Below are 27,898 nucleotides of genomic sequence, written 5' to 3'. Positions count from 1 at the left end.
TTGTGTAGTTTGTACTTGTATATTAACAGGATCAGGATAGCGAGTAATGTTCTGAGTAACAAGCAGGACTATCATAAGAAGAAAGAAAGGAAGGCTTTATGAATTACGTAAGATTAGTGGCTGCCATCATTATACAGCAGGACATACAGGAAGGTGAAATGTAAGAAAAAGTATTGTAAGAAAAGAAAAAAAAAAAAAAAACATGGGTCGCTGTGGCTCGAGGGTGCGTGATGAAAGGACAGTAAGCACGAAAGAGAATACTTGTACATTTCAACAATCATAATGACAGGATTATGGAATGAAAGGCTAAGGTTGAGGATCTCATGGGGCTGGGCATATCAATGAGAGCCAAGGCCAACCTGTCACTGAGTTAGGAAATTCATAACGTGAAAAATAAGCTTGTTAACTGTGGCAAGAGTGGCGTCGGCAGTCATCAATTAAGCTGCTGCAACACTTCACTCGTATTCCTAACCCTTCAATGCCGCTTGGCACATCATTCCATCATTATAAACCACTCTGTGGCATTCTTTGAGACATTTTTATTTTTTTTCGCTTTCGGCTGCTTTTAATAATGGCTTGACTGAAAATCTTATACTCGTAATTCTCTTGTTTTTAGTGTAGGTGTTCGTCAAGACTTTGTGTTGACGCTTTTAGGTGCTGAAAAAACGCTTCGGGCTCTCTCTCACAAGCAAGATTTTGAAAGGCCAGAGAGAGGATTAATTAGTTCTCATTATGTTTTTTCCCCGCCGATGATACAAGATCCTAGTTAACATCACTAGAATCACGAAAACACCTTTAAAAACCGTCATACCTTTCACTAGAACCTGCTGAAAGTAATCGAGGTAGGCGCTGTAACGTTTGAAAAATACATTCCCCCACTTTTTTACTATACTGGAGCCTGTGAATTGATGGGTATTACAGTGAAAGAATTAGGCGCTTTAAACTTCCACAAGGACGATTTTCAAAGACAACAGAGATAATTAGTCGAGTTCTCTTGATGCTTCTCCAACTAATGCAAAAACCTTGTTGAACTATCACTGGAAACACGAAAACACCCTTGAAAACTATAAAATCTTCCACCAGGCGCTGATAAATGCAGTAACAGAAGCTGAGTAGATCTACTGGACCTTACAGTTTCAATTATACTCTGAGCGGGTAAGTTACAAATAAGAAGGCGCGAGAGTTTTGAAATAGTATAGAATAGTTAGAATATATAAAATAGTATAGTAGTAGTTCATGAGGCAGAGACATTTTCTACAAGTATCAATGGATGAAAGAAAACTGAAAAGGTGGAGAATGTTAAGGGTGGACTCATCTATTCTTGACTCTGATCTGTTCATGCGTCTCGGTGTCTGTCTGCTGCTGTTGTAGTTAATATGGTGTATGTTAATAGGCCTTTCATTTTAGGGATGCTTGTATGTATTCTTATATTTATCTATTTACCTATGTAGCTGTTGTGTTATTTATTATGTGTAGTTCATCGTCTATATGTAATCTATATGTAATTTATCTATACTCGTATATAATTGTGACCGTTATTACAACCGCAGTACCTCTTCTTCCTACTCTTCTTCCCAGTCTCATTTTCCTTATTTACCTTTTTACCTAACACAACAGCCTCCTTGTAACATGTTGTAGTGTTGATTTATATGGTGCATACGTGTGTATGTGTGTGTGTGTGTGTGTGTGTGTGTGTGTGTGTGTGTATTTTCTCTCAGGACGTGGAGTCAACAATGGAGGTGCATTAGTATTGTTTTCCATCCTGATTACCCTCCCTTCACCATCTCTGGCTCCGTTCCTCCTCCTCTCACCTCTTTCACCACCCTTCTCATCCCAGTTACCCATTCTTTTACCCATCTGTCTCCCTCTCACCTCTTGTGACATTCCCTCGCCATATCCTGCCTTGCTGCTGTCACCCGCTGAAGTGTATCTCAATTGTCAATCGTATTTTTTTCTTTTTTTTATGTTTTCGTTATTCCTAGCTCTTTTTTTCTTATATAATTGAATAGAAAATTAATATACACAATTCCATCTTTTGGTGCTTTTGTTTAGGCATGTGTGTGTGTGTGTGTGTGTGTGTGTGTGTGTGCCAAACAGTAGCCCACACACTCTCTCTCTCTCTCTCTCTCTCTCTCTCTCTCTCTCTCTCTCTCTCTCTCTCTCTCTCTCTCTCTCTCTTTCTCCAATTAGTATAATATTACATTTCTCCATCTTTCTTTTCCCAGCACAATGATTTCATGAGCAGCCGATCTTCCCACAAGGTCCTGGGATTCGCTGGAGGCCTTATATAACCTTCTTGCTTCCCTCGCCCACCCGCCGCTACCAAAGTGCTGCAGTCACGGAGGCGCGGCGGTGTCATGGAAAGGGTCATCACCAGCAGGGCAAGGTAAGGTGAAGAGAGGATGACTCTGCTGCTTACACTGGGATAAAGATTGGCTGGGAAGGATCGCGTGTGAAGGTAAAAGGTGAAGGAGGTAATTGAAGGGGAACGTCTCGGGAATGAAAAAGGTTATGATCTTAGATGGGAATAAGGGAGGGGAATAAGAGGAGGGGGGGAAGGAAGAGGAGCATACTGATGTCTTAAGAGAACAGGAGGGAAAAGGCCATCGTTTAGATTGACGAAAGAGTGAGAGAGGAATAACTGAAGAGGAATGTCAGGAATGAGAGAAGTTATAATTTGAGATGGGAGTGAAGTAGGAAATAAATATCACGAGGGGTATATTTACATCAAAGTGGAGGTATTGTTTGGGTTTGGGGAAGGATATGTGACAGTGATTGATAAGGAGTGTGAGGAATGAGGGAGGTTGTGATCTGAGGTGGGAATAAAGAAGGAAATGAGGGAGGGAGAGATAAAAGGAGGGTATACTTATGTCAAAACGAAGGTATTGTTTGGATTCTGGAAAGAGCAAGACAATGATTGAAAAGGAGTTGTTTAAGGAACGTGAGAGGTTATGATCTCAGGGGGGGGTCAAGATGGAAAGAAATGAAAGAGAGGCGTGTACTTATGTCACAAGGAGAGGAACAAGAGGGAGGACATTGCTTATCCTTCTTACCTTAGTCGAGATACTGAAACTAATCTCAGTCAGCCTCGTAAGGGCCATCAGGTCTATTGCTGTTTGTTTTTTCTTTTTGCTCTTTTGTGATTCTTTGTTGGGATCTCCGAGAGGGCAAGAAAAACCAGTGCTACGAGGCTCTGGCATCGGGCTGTATTTCAAACCGAATTTCATGTTTTTGCTGAGATACTTTGATGTTCCGCATTGAAATTCACGACTCGTTTTTCAGATAAACATCCTCAAAAATTTCTAATCTATACATTTCTTTGTGTTTTGGCCAATAGCTGTTTTTTGATACGTGTACTGTACATACACAAACTGTTTCAAGAGGGAGCTCTCAAGACAATTCTCAGTTTTTGGGTATTTCCTTTTTCACTATACTCTGTTGGGTCTATCACCATCAGTGGGCTTATTTTTTGTAGTTTTCGGTTTCCTAAGACCAGAGCCCATCTTACATAAAAAAAAAAAAAAACTATTGCCACATCCTTTATCTTTGGCTTAAAAGAAGTGTCGGGAGTGTTCTTAACGAAACTAATTTACGTGCCAGTTTGTTCTGTTCCCCATGAGCGTTCTGTTTGTGATTTCCGCTGGCAGGCTGGCGGGTCGCGGGTCGCGGGTTGCGGGGTGCAGCAGGAGCCCGATTGTCTGTCACTGGAGGCAAGACAATTCCCTTCTCGTGTTTGTCATGAGTCATGGTGACTGCGCCTCCACTCCCTGCCCGCCTCTCGTGTTACGGCACACGGCCCACACAATGTCAGGATGTTCCCACAGCACCCAGACTGAAGGCGCGCACACCTCACTCATTGCGTGTGTGCGTGTGCTTGCGTGTCTCTCCTTAAACCGCATACACACACACACACACACACACACACACTGCAATATCGCTATCATTATTATTATTATTGTTATTATTATTATTATTATTATTATTATTATTATTATTATTATTATTATTATTATTATTATTATTATTATTATTATTATTATTACATTCAAACTCTCCCTCCAAGATTATTTTCAAAGGTCACCGATGTTATTATTCCGAAACTCGTACCCGCGCCAGTTATAATGCACCATGATCTATTTATTTAATTATCTTTATTTATTTATTTACTCACCATTCAATGTGTACTAAAAAAAATCTATCATGAGTGTATGTATTTGTGTGTGTGTGTGTGTGTGTGTGTGTGTGTGTGAAGGAAAGAGAAAGGGAAAGATGTGTCGCGTTGTCTTCCTCTCTGAAACGAGTCCCGGAAGAAGGTCTTGAAGGAATCGTGACATCTTCTTTCCCTTCTCTCCCTCTACTTCCCTTCTCTCTCTCTCTCTCTCTCTCTCTCTCTCTCTCTCTCTCTCTCTCTCTCTCTCTCTCTCTCTCTCTCTCTCTCTCTCTCTCTCTCCTTCCTTCCATCTTTTTTTTCAGCAACTCTTCCCTACGTACATTTTTCTTTCTTATCTTCCCTCACATCCATCTTCATATCCTTTCATCGAAGCTTAGAGTCATTTACCTCATGGAAACAAAACAATAATGTCTTCAGTGCCACGTGTGGGTTGGTATGGTGCTTAAGCCTCAATGCTATTCAATACAATCATTACTTAGCCGGCGGAACTAACATACATATCAATCGCCTCTTCCTTTTCTTGCCTCATGACTTAACCTAAACCTTCCACTGTGTGTACGTAATTCTAGTGAGAAGGCGGGGAATCTGCGACTTTTGCTTCCATTCTGTCTTGTAATCATTCCTAAATTCTTTGATCTTAGAATCTATAAGGAATCAGACTGCGGAATCAGCCTACATTAGTCAGCTTCTTCCTCTTCCTGGCTTACTGCTTCCTTGAACTCTACCTGTGCAAAGTCCTGGTTAGAAGTCCAGTAACCTGCCTTTTTTACTTCCACTCTGTTTTTCGTTCTTAGAATCTATCAGACGGCTAAACCAACCCTACATGTCAACCTCTTCCTCTTCTTTGCTCATTACTTACCTGAACTCTCTCTACCTGCGCAGATCTAGTAATTTGGTGCTTTTACTTTCACGGTTTTGTATTCTCTTTCAGTGCAACCTGGCGTTCCCTAAAAAGTCAGTAGTGAAATCAGAAGAGGTGGCCAGTTTAACTTTTTTGGCATTGAATGGTAATCCGGAGCAAGCCGAGGAGCATTACGTAACTGTACTCAAGGCAGAGAACATCAGGGTCGTGAGATGAAATTAGACTCACTCGGGTAAACTGGAAAGCAGGAACAACCGCGAGATGAGTAGTCAAAATTGGGAGAAAAGGGATTGTTACTGAAGACTTTTAAGAATGTAAGAATATCTGAGAACAAGGAGACCGCGTAAGTCCCGTTGATCCACACAAGGCAACTACTGAGCTTTTAAAAATACCTGAACAATATAAGGAAAACATAATGATATGATAGAGGATTCAAAAAGCCAGCAGGTGCGCACGTAGCGATCCCTGTATAAAACGTATCTGTACCTATCTACCTTCCCTGTCCATAAATTCATCTAATCTTTTAAAATTCCCTATTGACTCGGCACTTACAACGTGACTATCCATTGAGGCTATTCCAGACTTATGAACCAATTTCTTCTTATCTTTTTTTTATTTTTATTCAACTTTATCAAACTTCAATCCATTACTTTTAGTTCTTCAGAGATTACTAACCTTAAGGATCTTGTCTGTATGACCAGTGTTGAATCTCTTATACCACTTAGATGCTTCTGACAGATCCTTCGTACTCTCCTCTTTTCAATACCCCAATATTTGAACTCTTGTCTGCATCACCAATGTCAAATTCCTTATATCAGTTAGTTGTCAGTCAAATCCCTTATTACTCTCCTCTTTTTAACCCCTGAACTCTTATGCCACTTAAATCCCTCTATCAGATCTCTTCTTGCTATACTCTTTAATATCCGTGTATCTTAACTCTTCTCTGTGTCTGATAACCTGTGGAGTGAAGGAAGATGAAGGTGAGTGATTGAGGTATTGATATAAGGCACCGCTACACTGGGGTCATGAGGGCGAGGGCAGTGGAGCAGGTTACCGGCGGTTGTTGCATTGTGCTCCTGGTAGTTGAGTCGCCTCGTGGCTTGCATTCATAAACTCTTTGCTTCCTCACCATGAGTTTCTTAACATGCTACGGAAATAATCACTTGTGTTCTTATGAGTGTTGTTTCATATTGAGGATGTTGAATAATTGTTAAACCATTAGAACCATAAAAAAAAAAAAGATACGTGGAAAGCATAAATCAACACAGTAGTCTGCTAAAGGTAAGAATTAAAAAAAAAATATGCTTAGTTTTTTTTCCCTATTGAAGATGAAAAATCGTAGTTAAACCACTATTAGAATCACAAAAAAAAAAGAATAAAAAAACCGGAAAACACAAAAGAACTATAATTTTTCTTCTCCTGTTGCCGTTTCCGTAGATGTGAAATCCTTTACAGCTTTACCGCAAGTCTATTAAGGTGACGAAATGCTTAGGAATACCTTGTGTCTCTAGCAGGTGTTGGTGGCCTTTGACTCCCACCTGTCGCCTCACCTGTCTCCTTTCCCTTCCTACCTACCTGTCCTCCCATGATGGATTGCTTCACCTCTCTCATCCGCCTTCCTGTCTGCCTCTCTCTCTCTCTCTCTCTCTCTCTCTCTCCTTGCACGGACTTCCCCTATTTCATGTATCTCGTTTTCTTTGTTTTTATTTATTTTTTATTTATTTTGTCTTATTTTTCATTCATGTGTTTCTTTTTTCTCGTCTTATTATTCTTTTGTTTTTAGTTTCATTTTGTCGTGTGGATTTTTTTTTATGTTTTTTCCTCATTTTCTTCTTAATTGCATTTGTCTAATATTTCATACTTGTTTTTTTTTTTTTCCCTGCAGTTTTTTCTCCTTTTACACGTTCCTTATAATTTCCTTTTAGTCTATCCACTCCGTTTTTCCTAAGTAATTATTTTTTATTTTAGATTTTCCTTTGATTTTGACTTAGAGTTCTTTTTTTCTTTAATAATTTCTTCCGTTCAGTCTCCTCTGCTTTGATTTCACACATTATCTTACTTTCTTTCATATTTTTGTTAAAATTCTCTTATTTCACACAATTTTTTATATTATTCTATTTTTTTTTCCTATCTCTCATTTCTTTTTCGTCATCTAAGTACAGTTACGAAACACGTGTCAGCTGTCATCGTAATTCAATAGTCTGACTCCTTTCTTTATAATGCTATGATTTTTTTTCCTTCGTGATGCAGCAACAGTAACTACCGGTGCTTACGTGACCCGCGAGAACCTGGAGTTACCTTACTTTATAACGTGCAGTGTTCTTTGGAATAAATTTACGGTAAAGTTGCAGTTGATTATGTACAATGTGTCAATGATTACTCTCTCTCTCTCTCTCTCTCTCCCTCTCTGCGTCCAAGGGAAAAAAAAATCTCCCATAAAGAAAACAGGAAAAGTAGAAGTAAGAGAGAAACCAATTATTTGTTTTCTGAGTGTCTTGATTCTCTTTTCTGATTTTTCTCTTAATATATCGATTGAGGTACGTCATATTTACACGTCAAGAGGTCAGCCCACTCACTGCTGCAGACAATTAACAGAAACTTCATGAGATCCTCTACTGTTAGTCAGAATAGATGAAGTGAAGACATCATTACCGTGGATATGAAACAACAGACAATTGAACGAAACCTTGATTACGAAAATTGCAATTCTAAACTCGATTGTGGCGCTTCGGAATAAAAAAGCTGATGAAATTGATGCCGTGGTGCGGAAAGTATTGACAAAAAAAAATGTAGCAGAGTGATGAAGCAGATGAAATAGTTCTTACCATGTTAGGCAACGTGGTGCGGCGTGTTAAGGAGTGTGCGGGTCACGTCAGATGGAAATAACACTGTGTTGCTTGTGTTGTGTGCTGTTTCATGGTGACTTTTTGCTCCATTTCAGTGTTTCCTAATCTTAGCCGCTGAAATGGATTTTATCATGATGAGATTTGGTTCCCAGCGCGATCTACAAATCAATTTCAACGTCGTAAAAAAGTAGGAAGACTAGAATAGAGCCACGAGCCGCCGCCAGGAAATAGTTCACAGGTCAAAGAGTCACGGGTTCCTCGCATTACTCCCCCGCATCTTTTCACATATGTAAATGTAATTGTAATGCGTTATTCTATGAAGGAGGCCGATCAAGGGCACAACAAATGGGAAATAACTCTCCAAAAACCTAAAACAGGAAGAATATTTAGATTTTACATCGGTCATTATTTTAGGAAGAGCATGCACACAATATATATGATTATTTTACAGTGTTGCGGCAAGTGCAGTGTTTCTAATCAAATTACAGGGTGGACCAAGGTAAATACACCAGCAATGACTTCAAGGGGTACTGGAGTGACTCAGTACTGTTGGAAAAATTCTAACGTGGTGTAAGAAATGCATGGAAAAGATAGAACAAAGAAACTGGTGAACCATTTTGACAGCATACAAGTGTTGGTCTTCAAAAAAGAAAAGAAAGAAAGAAAGAAAGAAAAGACACACAGTTTTGCATTTCCATCACTAAGGCTTATAGCGGATTAAAGTTTTGTCAGTAGTACACCTCGGCACAGGCAGGCTGGGGTCATGAGGGGTGGGGACACGCCATGAGTCTGTTCAGGCGGCAGAGTCACTGTGTCACGCCAATGATCGCTCATTCGTTCACTCATTAAGGCACTGTCTCTGCCTCATGTCTTTACCATCGCATCATTGTCCATCCGTCGCTCTCTTTACTCTCTCTCTCTCTCTCTCTCTCTCTCTCTCTCTCTCTCTCTCTCTCTCTCTCTCTCTCTCTCTCTCTCCTTTTTCTCAACATATACGTAACAAACAGCAAAGTAAACAGTACCACGTCTTCCCCATTACGTTACTCATCCTCTATCAACGTTACATCATAGAAATAAGCAGGTGTTTTCTTACCATCTGAATGCTAAAGCCAGAATACCAGTAATGTTCCTCTACGTAACCCAACATGATTTTCGAGAACAAATATGAGACTACAGGCACTAAGAGACTATAATAAGTATTGTGCATCGAATTTATGTTCTTACCTTGCACCACAAAGTGAAGCTTGAGGCAAAAAACAGCAGTGAATGAGTGAAGGGGTGGGGGGACTCACGTAAATCACACGAATAACGAGGTATTGTAGCATTAGGGTGTTTCTCGTGTGTGTGTGTGTGTGTGTGTGTGTGTGTGTGTGTGTGTGTGTGTCTGTGTGTGTGTGTATGTGTATGTGTGTGTGTGTGTGTGTGTGTGTGTGTGTGTGTGTGTGTGTGTGTGTGTGTGTGTGTTAGTTTAAGGGACCCATTGGTGTAAGTCATGGTTATGTGAGGGTCTCTATTTAATTTTTTGTCTGTCAGGGGAATAAGGTCAGGTTACGAGGGTCAAGGAAACGCAGAGACGTGAGGTTATGTGTGTCTTAGGAGAGGTCATTGTGTGTAAGAGAGAGAGAGAGAGAGAGAGAGAGAGAGAGAGAGAGAGAGAGAGAGAGAGAGAGAGAGAGAGAGAGAGAGAGAGAGAGAGAGAGAGAGAGAGAGAGAGGATCTTACGACAATTCTGGTGAAATAATGACACAACAAAAGAGAAAGGAAAAAAAAAAAGCGAGTGAGGAAGAACTTTTGTAAGAAGTGAAATAGAAGAAGAAAATCCCAAAACACACCTGTGGGAAACAAAACACGGCAAGAAACACTGCGGCAGTTTTTGCGAGTGGCCGAGAGAAGCGACGAAGACGAGGAAGAAGACAAAAGATAAAGAGATGAGATAAAACGTAATTTTCACAACGAAATCGTGAGTGAGGCTAAATAACCGCTAACCCTGAGAGAGAGAGAGAGAGAGAGAGAGAGAGAGAGAGAGAGAGAGAGAGAGAGAGAGAGAGAGAGAGAGAGAGAGAGAGAGAGAGAGAGAGACTAACAAAAAAAAAAAACTAGCATAACTTTTCACTCACTGCTTTAAGTTGGTTTACGAAGACACGATAAAACAAAACAAATTAAAACAAAACAAAACTAACAATAACAGCAACACCAGTTTCCAGTCATATCCCCCGAGCCTGGACTGAATAACAAGACTCATTAATACTAAGAACGATACATGAAGCTGGGCCAGAGACTTTCAGCGGCCTTTGAAACTCAGCGTAGAGGCGACACGGAGGAGGAGGTGGAGGAGGAGGTACGGGGTGATAAATAGAGGCAACGGTGATGGTGGTAACATAAAAAAAAAAAAAATAATAATAATAATAATAAATAAATAAAAGGACACTGCAAAAAAAACATTTAGGCCTACACGTAACAGTCCCTGTATAATATATGCCTACCTATTTCCACTATCAATCTCACCCATAAATCTGTATAAGCTTCTTTAGATGGTGGCGGTGGTGGTGGTGGTAAGAACATAGGAACGTAAGAAAACAAGGGAGGCCGCAAGAAACCATCAGGCCTACACGTGGAAATCCCTGTATGAAATATGTCTGCCTATTTAAATTTGTCTGGGCTTCTTTAGGTAGTGGTGGTTGTGGTGGTGGTGGTGGTGGTGGTGGTGGTGGTCGTGCACAAGGAAGAAGGAACCAGCATCTGCATTGTGGTGGTTCCTCTGAGATCGTTAGCTTTTTATCGTGAAAGGCTGGGCTGGTGGGGAGCTTTTTGCCTCCTGCTGTCACTGGCGGTGAGGGATGGACGTGGAGGCCGGTTATTTATCTCTCTCTCTCTCTCTCTCTCTCTCTCTCTCTCTCTCTCTCTCTCTCTCTTGAACGTTAAGTTACTTTTATGTATTTTTCTATCGTATTTCATCTTTTGATAATTATTATTTATATATAATCTTGATGTAACCCGTTTTCAATCAGTCACTCTATCTTTCAGTCAGTGCTTTACTCTCTCGAGTCTGTCACGCGGCCAGCACTCTCTGCCTCGCTCCCTAACTGAAAAATAACCTTGTGTAACGCGATGCCAGGAAATATTTTCATTCCGCGGTTGTAAGGAGACGAGAGAAGTACATGACGGTATAGGGAAGGCTGTATTGTAGGGGCGGCCATCAGAGCCAAGCGGCAGCATTCACAGGGGGAGAAGATGGTAAGAACAGTTACCTTAAGTAGTGATGCTTCATTTAGTGGTTGTAAAGAGAGAGAAGTACACGGCTTTAGAGGGGAGGATGTGGCAGGGACGGGCATCGGAGGCAAGCGTCAGTATTCACAGGGGAGACACAGATATTAAAGAGCAGTTATCTAGAATAGTGATGCTTCATTTAGTGGTTGTAAAGAGAGAGAAGTAAACAGCTTTAGAGGAGAGGTTGTGGCAGGGCGGGCATCAGAGGCAAGTGGTAGGTTGAGAGAGAGAGAGAGAGAGAGAGAGAGAGAGAGAGAGAGAGAGAGAGAGAGAGAGAGAGAGAGAGAGAGAGAGAGAGAGAGAGAGAGATTCAGCAGCACACGTGTCTAATCTACCATCAGACTCCTGCAATGGAAAGGTTGATCCATCTCGTGTGTGTGAAAGTAAGACGGCGCAGCGCTAACTCACAGAAACAAGGAAAGAAATGTAAAGTAAAGGGGGAAAAAAATACACGCGGATGTAGGAAAAATAAATGAGATTCCTTGTTACTAGAATGCAAGAAGAATTGGCCTACAGTGCAGCAACATTCACTCCTTTCATGCTACATATGTGCTACGTTACATTATTACTATCATTATTTCTTATTATTTCTCCTTCGTCTTTTACACTTTAACTTCCTTTCTTTCCTTTCTCTCGCTCTCCTCAAACATGATTCGCGTACATTACACCTTTACACAGTCGCATTATGAAGTTTGTTTTTATTTTTTCGTTCTGCTTTTTCTTATTCCTTATCAGAAGGGCATTAGTGGGATTTGAACGGAGCAGATAATAATTAAGATGTTTTCGAGATGACTTGTGAATCAATACTGGCATTACTTTCAACACAGTCAATATGCCCAAGGGAGAAATTTTTACTTTTTTTTTTCTTTTTTTTGAGAGTGCAGGTGTGGTGGGCAGTGAAAACAAAGGCATGTGTATGTGTGTGTGTGTGTGTGTGTGTGTGTGTGAGTGTATTTACCTGATGTACTTACAGAGAGAGAGAGAGAGAGAGAGAGAGAGAGAGAGAGAGAGAGAGAGAGAGAGAGAGAGAGAGAGAGAGAGAGAGAGTCAGAGAAACGGCGAGTTCAAAATTCACTGTCATCTCGTCTCTATTTATCTACTTGTTCATTTTTCCCGCCACAATTTTTCATACGTCACTCGCAGATCATCACACAGACGAGTTTTTTTTTTAGTTCAACATTCTCCTCCAATCATCTGCTGGCGTTTTATCTCGTCTTTATCTCTGTCTTGTAGTCTTCCAAGTGGTACGGCCTTAGCAGTGTGTGTGTGTGTGTGTGTGTGTGTGTGTGTGTGTGACGCAATCTACGTATGTACAGTTATTGTTAGAGGGAGATGAGCTGCAGCCAAGGGAGAAGGAGAGGGAGAGGGGAGAGAGGGAGAGAGAGAGAGAAAGGGGAGAGGAAGGTGGAGGACACACACACACACACACAGAGAGAGAGAGAGAGAGAGAGAGAGAGAGAGAGAGAGAGAGAGAGAGAGAGAGAGAGAGAGAGAGAGAGAGAGAGAGAGAGAGAGAGTTGTGATAAGAAAGAAGTAGAGGGATATAACGAAGTTGTGAGAGTAAAGGAAAAATTGTATGAGTATGTAGGTGGAGGAGGAAGAGGAGGAGGAGGAAGGGCTGGGGTTGAGTAATAGGGGATACCGTGGAGGGGCGCTGCGGGGGGCGATGGAGGAAGGCACTGACTGGTAGGGGAAGGAGGAGGAGGAGGAGGAGGAGGAGGTTGGTAAGGGATCTCTGCTGATTACCTTGAGTCGCTGGTTGGGGAGATTGGGGGTAGAGAACAAAGGGGGGAGAGAGAGAGAGAGAGAGAGAGAGAGAGAGAGAGAGAGAGAGAGAGAGAGAGAGAGAGAGAGAGAGAGGGTATTAAATTACATATTCAACTTCAACTAGAGCCTTCTGAAAGTAGTGGAGGTGCGGGCAGGCAGAAGTGTTTCAGATTACGGTTCCGGAGCTCCACGTATACAGGACGAGCAGCTGCAGTGAAGTGACCCGAGTGAACTGAGGCGATGCTTCACATAACTCCTCCAGTCAACCTTCGTAAAGTATGTGTGTTGTGAATTCCATGAACAAGCGTACAGATAACAACCATCACTTAATAGCAAACACACATTTGCCATTCACGCAGCATTTTACCAGGAGGATCAAAAATACGTTTTCAGGATTAAAGTTAACGTAATCTTCCCATTCTGGCTTCTTACCTGCCTCGCACCTTGAGCTGCCACCAGAATACCTGTTTGTCAAGGTGGGAACGTCAAGGCACCATCACCGCCATCACACCATCACCATTATCGTTATCGTCATCACGCATCATCGCCGAAATGTTTCCAGTAAGAGGCTCAGGAATGCCCGGCTCGCTACCATTACCCAAATGTGTGGGAGAAGATGCGCGCGTCTGCAGGTTCCCTGCTGCCCCGTGAACGTTTCCTGCGCAGAGCCAGGAGGATGGGCCACGATGGGGCGGAGCGAAGAGCCAAGTAGCGCACCACTCACCCTCTCAGCGGCACTAGCCAGGCAGTAGCGCGCGTGCTGCCGGAGTGCTAAGGCTGGGTGTCGTGCGTCCGTCGTGCGTCTCCCAACACTGGACTGGTGACGGGAACTTGGCCGCCTAGACGACCCGTGACCCCGCGGCTCTACGTCAGTGCCTGATAGAGGAGACGCGTTGCCTTGGCGTGGTGCTCCTTGAACTGCTGTCTCAGGACTCGATGGCTCAGTAATGCGGAAAGTGAGCAGGACGATGTAATTACCTGAGTGCCGCAGCTCTCTTCTGACGGTGCCAAGGTCGCCGCTCCGTGAGAAGCATACACGCACACCACGCTAGGACCTGTGCTTGGACACGAGGAGGCGCTTACGTCCAGACAAACTAACAGTCGGCCGCGCACAGGACAGGGATCATAAGAGAGTGGAGGAGGAAGGAAAGGAAAAGAAGGGAAAACTCGCCGCACGCAAAGTAAGGTCGTCGCGGCGCACCGCGCGTAACACTTCAAGGCAGAGCTGCGACAGTACTGCACCGATCCCCCCCCTCTCTCCCTCACTCCCTCACTCCCTCACTGCGCCTGGAGGACCTGACTCGTAAGTGTTTTGGCTGTTTTGATTTATTATTTATAGCTAATTATTCCCTGTTTCTATATATTTTGACAGGATTGAGTTAAACTTGTGTCGCGTCTTTTAAATTTGTTTTGTCTTATTTTTCTTTAAGACGAATTATGTTTTTGGGACACGCTCCTTCCAATATTGTATTTCATAAATTATATTGATTGTTTGTGTGTGTGTGTGTGTGTGTGTGTGTGTGTGTGAGAGAGAGAGAGAGAGAGAGAGAGAGAGAGAGAGAGAGAGAGAGAGAGAGAGAGAGAGCGGGATAACTACTTAACACAGTATTGAGGCGCGCGCAGCTTCCGTTACGCTCGCCCTGAAACAAACACAGGAAGGCACTTTCCCGAGACAAGCGAGCCGCCGTTTCCCATTCTTTGACTCCCACCCTTTCACCTTCCTTTCTTTCATTCTTCCGTCAACCTCCTCCTCCTCCTCCTCCTCCTCCTCCTCCTCCTCCTTCGCCGCTCTCGTTTTCCTCCTTAGTTTCCTCTCCCTTTCACTCCACTCTACACACACACACACACACACACACACACACACAGTCATCAAACACGTTAATGGTGTAGATTATGATGTCCATTCTGTCTTAATGTGGTTTCTTGTAACATTGTACTCGTTACTTCGCAAAATGCAATTATTTTTTTTTTCTCTTCACGAATTCATAAAGAAAGAAAATAATGCAAGGAAATCCAAAATTCTATTCTACTTTTCCAACACCAAGGTCCGTGTTTTCCAAAGTCGACAAAGATAATTAAAGAGGTTTTTCTTGAGTTTTGCCGCGTCGATGGCTCAGAAAACTCGTCGAATTGTTATTAGTATTATGAAAACACTCTTGAACCCCCTAAAAAAAATAATAATAAATAAATAAAATTAAGGTAAAGAGACGTATTAAAAAGGAGAAGTTCAAATAAGACATCAAGAAGTTTGAGAATATGATTACTTGATGTTGTAACTTTTGACAGATGAAACCAAAAATATCTGAGTTTAATATGGCAGTTAGAAGGGGAATATTCAAGCAGTATTAAAAGGTGAAGCTGTTTAAGGAATATTGCATAGAATGATCTTATATACTCAACGCAACTCGATTTTAGTACGAGTGTTAAGAGTGACTATATACTCAAACTTTTCTTTTCAGTCTTTTTCTTTTACTTTTCAATCTTATCACTGTTTTCTAACTTGCTCTGGGTAGTGGATAACCCTGGGATTTTCGAGAATGTTTTAACGATTCTAATGATTGCTTAACAAATTTTTCTGCATCCTCAATTAAAAAAAAAAGTCGTGAAAACCTAACTTGTGGCTTTTGAAAATAACTACGAAACCCCAAAAGCTTTAAAAAAAAATTAAGGCTCTGTATTTGGGTGAGTTTCAAGACTAACGGATGACAATAAGATGAAGCAATATCAGTGATCGGAAGTTTTTCATCTATCGTCTTTTTTTTTTGTTTGTCTAGCAGGGCAGAAGGAATGTTTGGAGAAAATGTACTTAGAACTATAGAGTCTTTTGAGTTAGCAGTGAGGAAATCGTTACGTTGTGTTTTGAAGGACAGCAACATTTGAACGACATCTAAACCCTGTCAGAAAAAGGTGATTCCCGTAAACTCTGTACCTCCTCCTCTTCCTCTTCCTCCTCCTCCTTCTTTTCTTCCTCTTCCTCTTTCTCCTTCTCCTCGTCGTTCTTCTTTTCGTTCAGATCTTTCACGTTTTTATTTTTGCCACTGTCATTGTTGTCCTCCTCCTCCTCCTCCTCCTTATCGTTTTCTTCTTAGTCTTTGTTTATTCCCTTCGTTCTCCTCGTTCTCCTCGATCTCTTCTTTGTTGTCTTGCCCATCTTCCTCGTCGCCCTCCTTATCTTCCTCCTCCTTGTATCATCACCTCTTGAGCTCCCAACAGAACATAACCATCCTCCTCCTCCTCCTCCTCCTCCACACCCGTCTGTTAGCTGTACGTTCCCTGCCAAGAAGACTTCACATCTCGTCTCTCTATCTATAGTCTTCCATCTCCTTTGCTTTATTCTACCATTTATAAGCTGCCATCACTTTACTCTAACTGTCCAACGCCCTCTTATGTATCTAAAGTAATAATAAAAGTAAGAAAAGTGAAATAGAAGACTCGTGGCACCTTGTATTATCAGTGTCAATACGAACAAGGCAAGTGTGTCAGTACTGGCTCGCGTCCGTTTGTCCAGCCTCAGTGTGTGTTGGTCCTGAATTAGGGCGGCGCGGACCAACGATCATTATAGTTCATCAGCCAGTCACCAAGGCAAGCACTGGGCCGGGCTAACCTCGCGCCGTGCTTGCTCTGCGTGTAACGGCGGCGCTCCAGCACTGGGAGATTAAATCGTGGGTGACCTGAAAGAGACATTTAAAGAGCAGCAGCCTTAACACTGGGAGATTAAATCGGCGGTGACCTGAAGGAAGCATTTAAAGAATAGTACCTTTAGTTTAGTGCACGTTGTATTTAGCGAGTGATCGAGGAGATAAGAGCAAGGAGGGAGGTGAGGGAGAGCTGACGAGTAAACTAATGGTTCGCGTCTTAATAACAGCAATCATCCACAGGTGAGAATGGAGGCTGGCGACCACTTAGTCTCGCCCCGGTGCGCGCGCGCACACACACACACACACACTCTCTGTAAGTCGTATTCTCACGTGTCTTTTTTTCACTGGTGGTGCAGAAGCCTTGTTGAATTATCACCAGAATCATGAAAGCACCCTGGAAAACCCCAATAACTTCCACTGCAGGTGTTACAGTGGAAACAAGACGCCTCACTGTTTTGGAATGCGATCTCTGGTCGGTGGAGAAGTGCAGGGAAGGGTTGACCGGAGGGGAGCGAGGAGACAGGACACTGACCAAGCTTTGCGATAATTAACTGGAGAGCTTGATTTATTTTTCAGCGTAACCGGAGCGTGTGCTGCGTGTACCGGGGTGAAGGCACGGAGCGTGGACAAGTGGCGTGGCTGTACAAGGAGCGTGCAGCCAGCCATGCTTCCCTTGGCGTGTTGCTCTAATGGAACCTATTAGGAAATACTCAAGTGCTTTTAAGCCACTCGACACCCCGACACGAAACTAAATAGTGGGCGACCACACACTTCTGCGCCATCGCCTGCTTGCCTTTCTCTCGCACACCAGGAAGTTCAGTTATAACAAGAAAGTTTGTAACGAGAAAATTGCTCCTTCACTTCTATGGTATTTACGGTATAGAATTAAAGGTATGGATCTTTCGTCACGTAAGTTACAAATATGATTTTTTAAAAACTTTTATGAAGACTTACTTTTGTGAGAAGCTATTATCGAAAAACATTAGTAATATTTCACAGTATTGACTTATTTATATTAATTTAAGAATGCAAAGTATCATTTCATATTTTTCATGTTAAAGCTACAAATATTTTTTCTTTAAGACAATATTGGTGCCACTGAATCAGCAACATACATAATTTTTTGTACTCAATCCGATACAAGGAAGCTTAAAACACTCCATCTTCCTTGGTCCGATGCGGGTGTTCCTTGTGAGTGGCGTGTTGGAGTGGCCGGCGGTGGTGATGGGGGTCCTAATGATGAGGCGGTGGGGTTCTCGGCTTGACGGGGTTGTGTTGTGTACTTTTGAATGAGATGGCTGACCACCGCTAAGTGTGCCCGTCTTCCCTTTTTCAATTACATACTTAACTCTCTCTTTCTACGACAACAGTATCGCTACTACTACTACTACTACTACTACTACTACTATTGCTACTACACCCATTTAATCCTTGTTACCCCAACCACTACTGTTGTGAAGACAGATGAAGAAGTGACAGCTGTACTCGTATTTATAGCATTAGAAGCGAGCTTGTAATGTTGCTTCCCTTTCAAAAGTAACTAGACACATCCTTATGAATGCCTTTATCAAGTGACACAAATTAGAAAACAAAAGAATATCAGCAATTTTTATTTTGGTTTTATATTTTGTCTCCCATTGATAGACACGCAACACTTCGCCACCCGCATCCCTGCATGACTCTGCTGATACCAAAGGAAGCTGAAAGTGGCTTAAGAATGCTGGAAATAATGAGAGAGCAATGTGCGGTATGTTGCAGCACCTCTCATTCTGTACAGATAATGCAATGAACCTTTTTGTAATAAGCTTGCTAACTGTATACTGTACCTCCACCCCTCCCTCCCTGCCTGGCCCTCTCCTTCCCTTCCCTCGCTTCTCTCTTTCTCCCTCCCTCACGCGGGGTCGCCACACCAAGACCTGATTCACTTTCTCGTGTTTCTTCCGTGCATTTTTCTATAACGCAACACTTAATTGGTTTTCTTGGTGTTTCACTTCTGTTACATCGACCCGCTACTGAAAGTCTTGTGTTCTTTCCTGTTCTGTAATTTGTGCAGCTCATGAAGCGAGTACAGATCAGTTCACAGCGACATTAGCAGCTGTCAGTTTTTTTTTTTTTTCTTCCACATCCAATTATATTTCTTTTTTTTTTTGTATATATTTATTTTTATTGTTTTTGATTTTCACTTCAAGGCGCGATGTTTGGAGGACTTATTTATCTAATACTGTAATTTTTGTAATATTTCGAGCGACACTACTATTACGCTTATAACTACTACTACTACTACTACTACTACTACTACTACTACTACTACTATCGCTGCTGCTGCTACTTCTACTATCATTACAATAACTATTACTCTTTTAACAGCAATAGATGTAAGTACTGCAATATTGTTATTATTATTATTATTATTATTATTATTATTATTATTATTAGTAGTTAGTAGTAGTAGTAGTAGTAGTAGCAATAACAAGAGCAGCAGCATTCTACGTAATTCACCTGAACTAAGCAGATTTTTTTTAATTGTGTGTGCGTGTGCGATTAATGAAATTGGTAATGATGTAATGGTGATAACGATCGTGATGATGGTGGTGATGATACTAACAATGATGAACCTCCCTTGTCTTGTCTGGCGGCGTGAGTCAATATTGGAAAGGCAAAACACACATTACTGGTAAAGCGAGTCAATATTCACGACTGATTAAACCTACATTCATACATTCACACATTCACAAATTTCACCGTTCACACACTGCAGTTTGCTCTCTCTCTCTCTCTCTCTCTCTGATTCATTACGCAACTGAGCATCTTTTACGATCACTTCCCTTCCTTTCCTTTTCTACTTGCTCTCCGGCTTACGTGTTTCCATTCCCTCCTCGCTTCATTCCCCAAAACTTTATTCCTCTCGGTCTCTTTTCTCACCCTTTCGCCGCATCACTGTTTGACTTCCCGGGAGAAACTAAATATTCTTCATCCATCTCATTGTCATTCTCTGCTTTTTTTTTTTTTTCCACACCCCCCTCCCTTCCTCCCTTCTCTTCCCTTTCCCTCTCTCCCTCTCTCTCTCTCCTCTCTCTCCTCTCTCTCTCTCTCCTCTCTCTCTCTCTCTCTCCTCTCTCTCTCTCTCTCTCTCTCTCTCTCTCTCTCTCTCTCTCTCTCTCTCTCTCTCTCTCTCTCTGTGTGTATATGTGTAAGTTTTGAGCAAGTGTGTTGTGTGTGTTTTGACCGAGTGTGGGAAAATGAGAGGAAGGAAGGAAGGGAGTTTGTGGAGGTGTGTGTGTGTGTGTGTGTGTGTGTGTGTGTGTGTGTGTGTGTGTGAAGTAAGACCTTCTCGCTATCAATTTTCATTTTTTTTTATCTTAATTTTTTTCGTTATTTGTTCCTCTTGTACTACTTCACTATTCAGAGAGAGAGAGAGAGAGAGAGAGAGGAGAGAGAGAGGAGAGAGAGAGAGAGGAGAGAGAGAGAGAGAGAGAGAGAGAGAGAGAGGAGAGAGATAAAATCAGACATAACCGACCACCACTTGGAGACAAAAGCACCACAAAACCGCCCGACTGAGAGATAATGAGAGAGAGGGAGAGAGGAGAGAGAGAAGGAGAGAGAGAGTGAGGAGAGAGAGGAGAGGAGAGAGAGAGAGAGAGAGAGAGAGAGAGAGATATCAAATGTAATCAAAGCAAAGAGAGGACAGACAGATAGGCAGACACAAAGACACCGAAGGCAAAACAAAACGGAAAAATGAGAGAGAGAGAGAGAGAGGAGAGAGAGAGAGAGAGAGAGAGAGGAGAGAGAGAGAGAGAGAGAGAGAGAGAGAGATAATAAAAGAAAGGTTAAACACACAGTATGTAAGTAGGTAAGTGTTTATTGACCACACTTATAATAATATGAACAATTTCATTACAAAAGTGATTAAATAAACACACACACACACACACACACACACACACACACACACACGAAGCTTCAAATCAACACTCGAGACGCACCGAAACACAACTCCCTGCCGTTGCTCTTCACAAAACGACCAAGGAAATAATTAATGAACACACGACACTCCTGCACCAAGAGAGAGCTAAGCCGCACTGCCAGTAGGGGGCAAGAGAGCGTTACTACTGTTAGGACTATCACTCTTACGGGGTTCCAGTGGGGTGAGAGCGGTTAGTGAAGGTTTGTTTAAGCTGCCTGTTAGAGTGTGAGGGTGACAAGGGCGAGGGAGGGTGACTGGGAGAGTGCGTGGGAGTAAAAATGATCGAAGGAGTGTGAGAGTGACAGAAGAGCAACAGTGAGAGGGGAGTATTGGAGGGTGAAAATTTGAACGTGACGGGTTCTGAGGAAGCAAGGAAGTGAGGAAAAGTTGTAAGGTTGTTTGTGGCGAGTCAATAGGAAGTTTTTAATAGATTAGGTGAATTTGTGGATAAGGATGATAAATGGGAATAAGTAGGCATGTTTTGTAGGGTTTTTTTGGCTTCTTTCAGCTTTCACTATTTGTTTTTATGATAGCATATGTAAGTAATTATGTACGATCTGAAGTGAGTGGTAGCGAAGAGTGAGGACAAAATTTAACAAGCAAGAAACTCAATAATCGTTTTGTAATGATAATAATAAAGAAAAATGGCAGTGAGAATAGTGATCTAGTTTCGTAATAATGATAAGAAGAAAATGATAATGAGAACAGTAGAAAATGATAATGAGAACAGTAAAGAAACTTAAGATTATAACTAATAACATACAAGTAGTCATTTTACACTGGTTGAAATGAATATACATGTTAGCTTAATAATCACCACGACAAGTTAACTTAAAGAACACCACATCAGACTACCTTAGGGCACATCACACCTCATAAGGTTACCTAGGGGCACTTCTACACAGCTTTCTCTAGAGGGCGCGAGGGCAGGCCAGAGTGAGGAGACGTGACTGTGACAAGTGAGTTATGAAATCCCAGACTAGCTTTATATGTCCCCACCACTTGTTTTCCCTTCGTCACCCTCTCCCTCCTTCTCTCCCTCCCCCCTCTCTCATGTTTCCCTCGCTCTCCTTGCCCCCATCTTGCCTTCCCCTCTCCTTATTCCCCTTTCCCTTTTATCTGCTCTCTCTCTCTCTCTCTCTCTCTCTCTCTCTCTCTCTCTCTCTCTCTCTCTCTCTCTCTCTCTCTCTCTCTCTCTCTCTCGTTCCTTTCACTCCTCATCCTGCTTCCACCGCCTTCCTTCCTCATCCGCTGCCTCTCACTCTCACTCTCCCTTCCTCTTGTCTCTCTCATCTTCTCGTGTGCCTTCTTCTTCTTTTTCTTCTTCTTCTTGTTCTTCTTGTTCTTCTTGTTCTTGTTCTTCTTCTTCTTCTTCTTCTTCTTCCCTCTTTCCTTTGTTTTCCTGCCGCCTCTTCTTCCATCTTTCACTTTTTCTTTACTTTTTTTTTCTCTCGTTTTTCATCTCATCTTCTTTCTCATCTCTCCTCGTTATCCTTGTCCTCCTCGCTACTCCAGTTTCTTCATTTCTCTTCCTCCTTCTCTCCCTCCTCCTCCTCCTCCTCCTCCTCCTCCTCCTCCATCCCCAGGAGTCACGCTGCGATGAAACCAGATCCATCTTGCGAAATGTAACAAGACATAAATAGAAAATTAATTTGACGCGAGAACGAAAAAAAGAAAGTAAAGAAAAAAAAGTAAAAAAAACAAGCATTATATTATTTTACACGAATAATATTTTGCTTCTTTCTCTCTTTATCTCAGACGGTAATGGTGATGATGATGATTTTGATAATGATGCGTGTGTGTGTGTGTGTGTGTGTGTGTGTGTGTGTGTGTGTGTGTGTGGTGAAGATCATGCATGGTTAAGAACAGGAGAATGTAGTTAATACTTTTTTATGATGAGAGAAATGAGGGAGAGAAGAGGAGAAAAGAAAGGGGAAAAAGAGATAGAAGGAGGAAAGAGAAAAGAAGGGAAGGGAAAGGAAGGAAAGAAACGGGTGGAGGGAGTCAGGGGACGAAAGGAGAGAGGAGACAGGCAGATAAACGGACAAGAGAAGGTCACACACACACACACACACACACACACACACACACACACACACACACACACACACACACACACACACACACACACACACACACACACATACATTAGCCATCTGATGTCGCCTGGTTCCATCATTATCTGTCACTTAATCCTACCATAAATTTTTTCAAGTTTGTCAAGTTTGTGATTTGTCTCTCGCCTCTCTTCATGGACCAGAATCTGTTTAATATCCAGCTGTGTGACTTGTCGGGGCAACACTGACTCGCTCTCTGTGGCTTGTAAACACGGGAGACGGTAGAGGAACAAAATGCCTGGACAGTGTTATGATGACGACCTAACCAAAAGGAACAGTCAAAACATTACTGGAGACAAAAGAGGAACAATAATGCTGGACCCTGTTTTGATTATGACTTAACTAACAGGGGCGACCAAGACATTACAAGAGACAAAAGAGGAACAATAGGACTGGACAGTGTTTTCATGATGACTAACTAACAGGAGCAGCCAAGACATAATAGCGGTGTTCATCTTGCGGTCTGGTGACAAGAATTTTACCTTGAACTGAAGCATCTGGTGGCAGTTTGTAATGACGGCCTCCTGCTCAGTATATTAGATGAGGACTTGCTTAATATACAGGCCTTGCTACGTGTAGGTTTGCTGGCTTCTTGCAGCGCTTGGTGTGTTCTTGTATCTCTGTTTTTTTTTTTTCGCCAAAGATACGGGTTCAGTGCCAGCATCTGTACTTGACGAGGTGTGTGTGTGTGTGTATGTGTGTGTGCGTGTATCTATCTATGTACTGTACTTTGTGAAGTTATATTCGTGTGGTTATTGCATTATCTGACTCCTAGCTGTGGTTGATTAAATATCTATCTGTCTATCAATCTATCTGTGTGTGTGTGTGTGTGTGTGTGTGTGTGTGTGTGTGTGTGTGTGTGTATGTTACGTAAAATTCACGGAAACCATCTTCACGTGAGGCTGTGACGGAATCTTACATCTGTTATTTGCACCGCACCACCACCACCACCACCACCACCACCACCACCACCACCAGCCTTCCCGGTGCACCCAAGGCCTTCCATCAGCGAAGCGTTCCCCTCCCCGCCACCTTGGACAAACCCGCCGCCAAGGGAACCAGCAGCTTATTCTGTTATTCCTATCTCTTGCCGAACGTCTGCGTTAGGAGAGCTGCTTCTCATATTTCACCCATTTTTTCTTCTTTTGCTTTGTAATCTTTTCCTCCGCTTATAAATTTTCATCCAAGTATTTCCTTACACTCGGGATAAGAGAGAGAAAGAATAATGAGGTGGAGGAGAAGGAAGGAGATGAGAAAGAAGAACAGGAGAGTAAATGGAGGTGATTTGCAAGATACAGCGGTCGAGGCTTTGCGGAGACAAGAAAATGCCTGTCTTCACGTTGGTGGTCGTGTGTTGGGTTTCAGTGGTCAGTGCGGGGCGGCGGCCAGGAGGGAGAGGGAGCTTATTGGCCAGGGAGACGTGTGGCACTCTGTTGTTTTGGGTCGTAAGGAAGGGAAAAGATTTGTTGAGAATTGTCTGAGATGAAAGGAATTTTTTTTTTTATGTTTGCTTGCGTACGTGTGTGTGTGTGTGCGTGTGTGTGTGTGTGTGTGTGTGTGTGTGTGGTTTGTGGAGAGGCGTTTCCAGGAAGTTCTACATCATGTGTGTCACAAGAGAGAGAGAGAGAGAGAGAGAGAGAGAGAGAGAGAGAGAGAGAGAGAGAGAGAGAGAGAGAGATTAAACAGACAGGCAGACCAGGCAAACAGACAAGCAGAAAATGAGGGAAGAAAGGAACACCAGAAGACGACAACGCGGCGTGGCGGAGTGTGACGCTCTCATAATTGTGATGCACGACCCAAGACACAGGACACCACCGCCGTCAGGGATCCGCCGCCCCTGGACACCGTCTTCGGGACCTCATCTCATCTGGACGTCTTTTGGATCCCGCCCACCTCCTCTCGCTCCCACCCCTCCCTGCGCGGCAAACTCTTACTTTCTCTCCTCTCCCTTCCTCTCCCCCTCCCTCTCTCGCTCTGTGTTCCCCAAGCCCCTTTCCTCAGTCACACAGACGGAGATAAATCCAGTAATTTCGGCAACACAAAGGCAGGAGGGAGAGAAAGAGTGAGATGAGGGAGGGAGGAGGGAGGGAGTGGCGGTGACGGAGGAGGGAGGCTTGGCAGTACCGTGTTTACAGTTGTTCCTCGCGTCCCACTCTTGTTTGCACGGCTGCCCTGACGCTTCACTCCCTCAGGTCACCGCCGCGCCATCGCTCTCTGTTGCGGGGCCAGCCTCGTGTTCGCGCCCCTGCCAAGGTCACGGGGCACAGCAGCGAGGCCCTTCCATAAACAAAAGCGTACTCGGCGGGCCGCATCTGTTGTGTATTAGCGGCCTGCGGGGCGTGACGGGCGCACCGCCGTGATGGTCTCGCCACTCGCCTGACGTCACAAACAGGCGAGCACAGACGCCATAACTTTTCCTCCTTTTGCTGTAGAAATGAACTTGCTTTTTCATTATTTTCATTTGGCTTTTTGTCGTTTAGCTCAGCTGTACCGCCTCGCCCCAGCGACATGCGTGGTGAACGCACGCCACCCTCGCGCTGCTCCTCGGCCGCGCGGTGACAGGCGACACCGAGGGGCGGCCGGCGCCTCGAAAATTTGTGGCGTGTTTTGTGGTGACTCTTGGCGCCGCGGCTCTGGCGACGCCCAGGCGCGGCTCAGCCTTTGTGTCCGGGCACAGGTTTCATTTCGTATTTTTTATCTTCATCCGTGTCACATTTAAGAAACTGTCTAAATAAAATGGAGGCTTAAAGGATTTTTACCTTCCTCTCTCACTATTCCGCAGCTTCCCTTGTGAGTCACGTCACTGACCTCGCCGCCACGTTTCCATTGACGAAAAAAATTAGAACTACAGGGTTCTAAAAGATATGCTCAGTCTTAAATATAAACTGATTTTTTCTTCAGTATAATCTTTTCCCTTGGAAGTGAACGAAATTCACGACTGACATAGGTGCTGCTGGTGGTATCCGAGTGAAGAGGGTCACCTAACAGACTGTCCGAGACGAGCGTGGAGATTCATTACCAGTAGTTTGGTTGTTATGACTTTACAAATTGCGTGTGGCGTTTTGATGTAGAGGGGGACGCGAGTACAGCCTGGACGGGATGGGCGAGGTGGCGGGAAGCGAGCGCGGCGCACATCTGTTATTGTTACCCACACATTACTTTCTCCACACGACGCCCTCAGGTGCTCTTCTGGAACTTATTCAGCTGCTCCTCGGGTGGTGGTGGTGGCGGCACTCAAGGCGCCCTCTTGCCTGCTGGTGTTTGTACCTTAGTCTGCGTAAGGAGTCAGAATAAACGATGAGGTGTCGCTTTTCGTGTGCGAAAAATAATGCGTTCGACACGGTGGAGGATTTTAAGGGTTATTATTTCGAAAGATGGGAAGTCTGAAAGATATGAAGAATTTGGACCCAATCGCGGTGTTGCCCAACCTGCCAGCCAGCCAGCCCGCCAGTCAGCCAGCCTTCACTCTCTCTCCCGACCTTCACGCCTCGTTATGATAAAGAATCCAGACATTGCATCACGCCATGCACCACTTAAATCTACGTCCAGGAATCTCCTTCCGCCTCGGCCTCTCTTCCTTTCCTTCTAACACCGAGTCTGAAAAGTTTAGGTTCGTTTTGGGTTTTCGGTGTGACCGTTTTCAAGAGCCGCTGGGATTAGTCATGTTCTCATTATATCATCTCCACGAATAGTACAGAATCTTCGTTAAATTATCACTAGAATCATGGAAACACTCTTGAAAATCTCAATAACTTCCTCCAGAGTCTGCTTAACTCCTCCACTGCGTCATGAAACACGACGTTACTAATATCACATTAGAATACTTTTACAAGTACCTACAGTAAAGAAAAACGGGATTGAAAGAATATTTTTTCCTAGTTTCTAGCTAGCGTAGTGTTTAGGTGTGGCTGTAGAACCAAAAAGAAAATCCTCAGAGATCGATTAAGGGAAAGTGTACCAAATAGCATTCGAAGGATTAAAGTAGTAGAGATAAGAAGCTGAAACGGTTGATAGTACGAATATTACTCTGACTGTCCAGGTTTGGCCGCCCCGCCTAAGAGGGTGGAATTGCAGCCATTAGAGAGAGCTCACCGGAGAACAACAGATCAGCCCGTCCATCAAAGGCTGTCCCATAGAAAGCAGCCTCCAGAACCTTATATGGGCTGCCAGTCATTGTGCTCCATTAAAGAGAACTGGACCGTCTTTGCCTTGCTGCTCGTGTTCAATCAGCTGTGACCGGGAGAGTTTATAAGACCAAGTGAATCATTCTTAGAAAATATTGTGTATATTTTTGGTATGTGGGAAATTTTCAGAGTTATGTAATTAGACTTCAAGAGGTTCTTGCTATCCCTGGTCATGCTCCAAAGATAAAGTGTAATGTACCAATGTCTTATGAGTATGGAGAATGAAGCTGCAGAAAAATAGAGGACTTTGGCTGAACAGGATACAAAGGCAAACAACAGTGAAAATTTATGTTCTCTTTAAACCGCAGGAATTTGAAAGCTATGCCAGATTCTCATCCGTTGATTTTCTTATGCACAGTTTGCTTTTGTTGACAACCTTCACGTGGTGTTCTCGGAGTGTCCCCGCGACAATAAAAACGGTACTTTAGAAAATCAGTAATGGAGAGTCTGCCGCAGCATTCATCCTCGTGGATCTGCAAGAAAAATCACGTCTGACGCACCACAACGTGATAAAGATTTGTACGTGGCTGACGAAGAGAAACAAGAGAGAGAGGGAGAGAGAAAGAAAAACAATACAGCTAACTGGAAATCAGAGAGAGAGGACAGAGAGAGAGAGAGAGAGAGAGAGAGAGAGAGAGAGGAGAGAGAGGAGAGAGAGAGAGAGAGAGAGAGAGAGAGAGAGAGAGAGAGAAATGGAGTGTATCAACATTCCAAAACATTACAGTAACATTTGTAACAGTCACTCTGCCAGTAGAACAAATGGAATGATAACGCCGTAAGAAAAATAAATAAAACTAACAGCAGTAGGTAAAGTGAATAAGTAAATAAATAGATAAATAAACAGTAAAGTGCGTAAGTTGCAGAATGAGTGATATAAGTAGGACGCAGCAGCATCGTGGTCACATGTCGCTGCGGTACAAGTGAAACTAACCTAAGCTTCCTACGGTGAGTGAGAGCTAGCAGGGTGAGTGAGTGAGTGAGTGAGTGCGGTTATCCTCCTCACGTTTTTTGTGGACGCACCTCATTACCCGCACCCACACGGCCTCGATTGGAGAGAGCGAGAGTTTGAGTGTCCCTCCCCG

General features: G+C 43.2%; 1 protein-coding gene across 8 annotated transcripts in view; it reads left to right on the top strand.

Moving 5' to 3' along the window:
• Nucleotides 1-13,336: 13,336 nt before the first annotated feature.
• The window catches only part of LOC135093258 (probable G-protein coupled receptor Mth-like 1), a 98,423-nt gene continuing 83,861 nt past the window's right edge, over nucleotides 13,337-27,898 (top strand). For 5 of the 8 annotated variants that reach the window (XM_063992330.1, XM_063992334.1, XM_063992331.1 and 2 more), the window contains exon 1: nucleotides 13,338-14,216. The gene's annotated coding sequence lies outside the window, so the exon portion shown is untranslated. Of the gene's footprint in view, nucleotides 14,217-17,172; nucleotides 17,443-27,898 lie in introns of those variants that run through there. The other 3 variants (XR_010263272.1, XM_063992327.1, XM_063992328.1) reach the window with 2 other exon arrangements.

This window comes from Scylla paramamosain, chromosome 42 (genome assembly GCF_035594125.1).
Source record: "Scylla paramamosain isolate STU-SP2022 chromosome 42, ASM3559412v1, whole genome shotgun sequence".
NCBI classification, from domain to species: domain Eukaryota; kingdom Metazoa; phylum Arthropoda; class Malacostraca; order Decapoda; family Portunidae; genus Scylla; species Scylla paramamosain.
The sequence above is the reverse complement of the archived record's forward strand: the minus strand, read 5'-3'. Positions and strand labels throughout refer to the sequence as shown.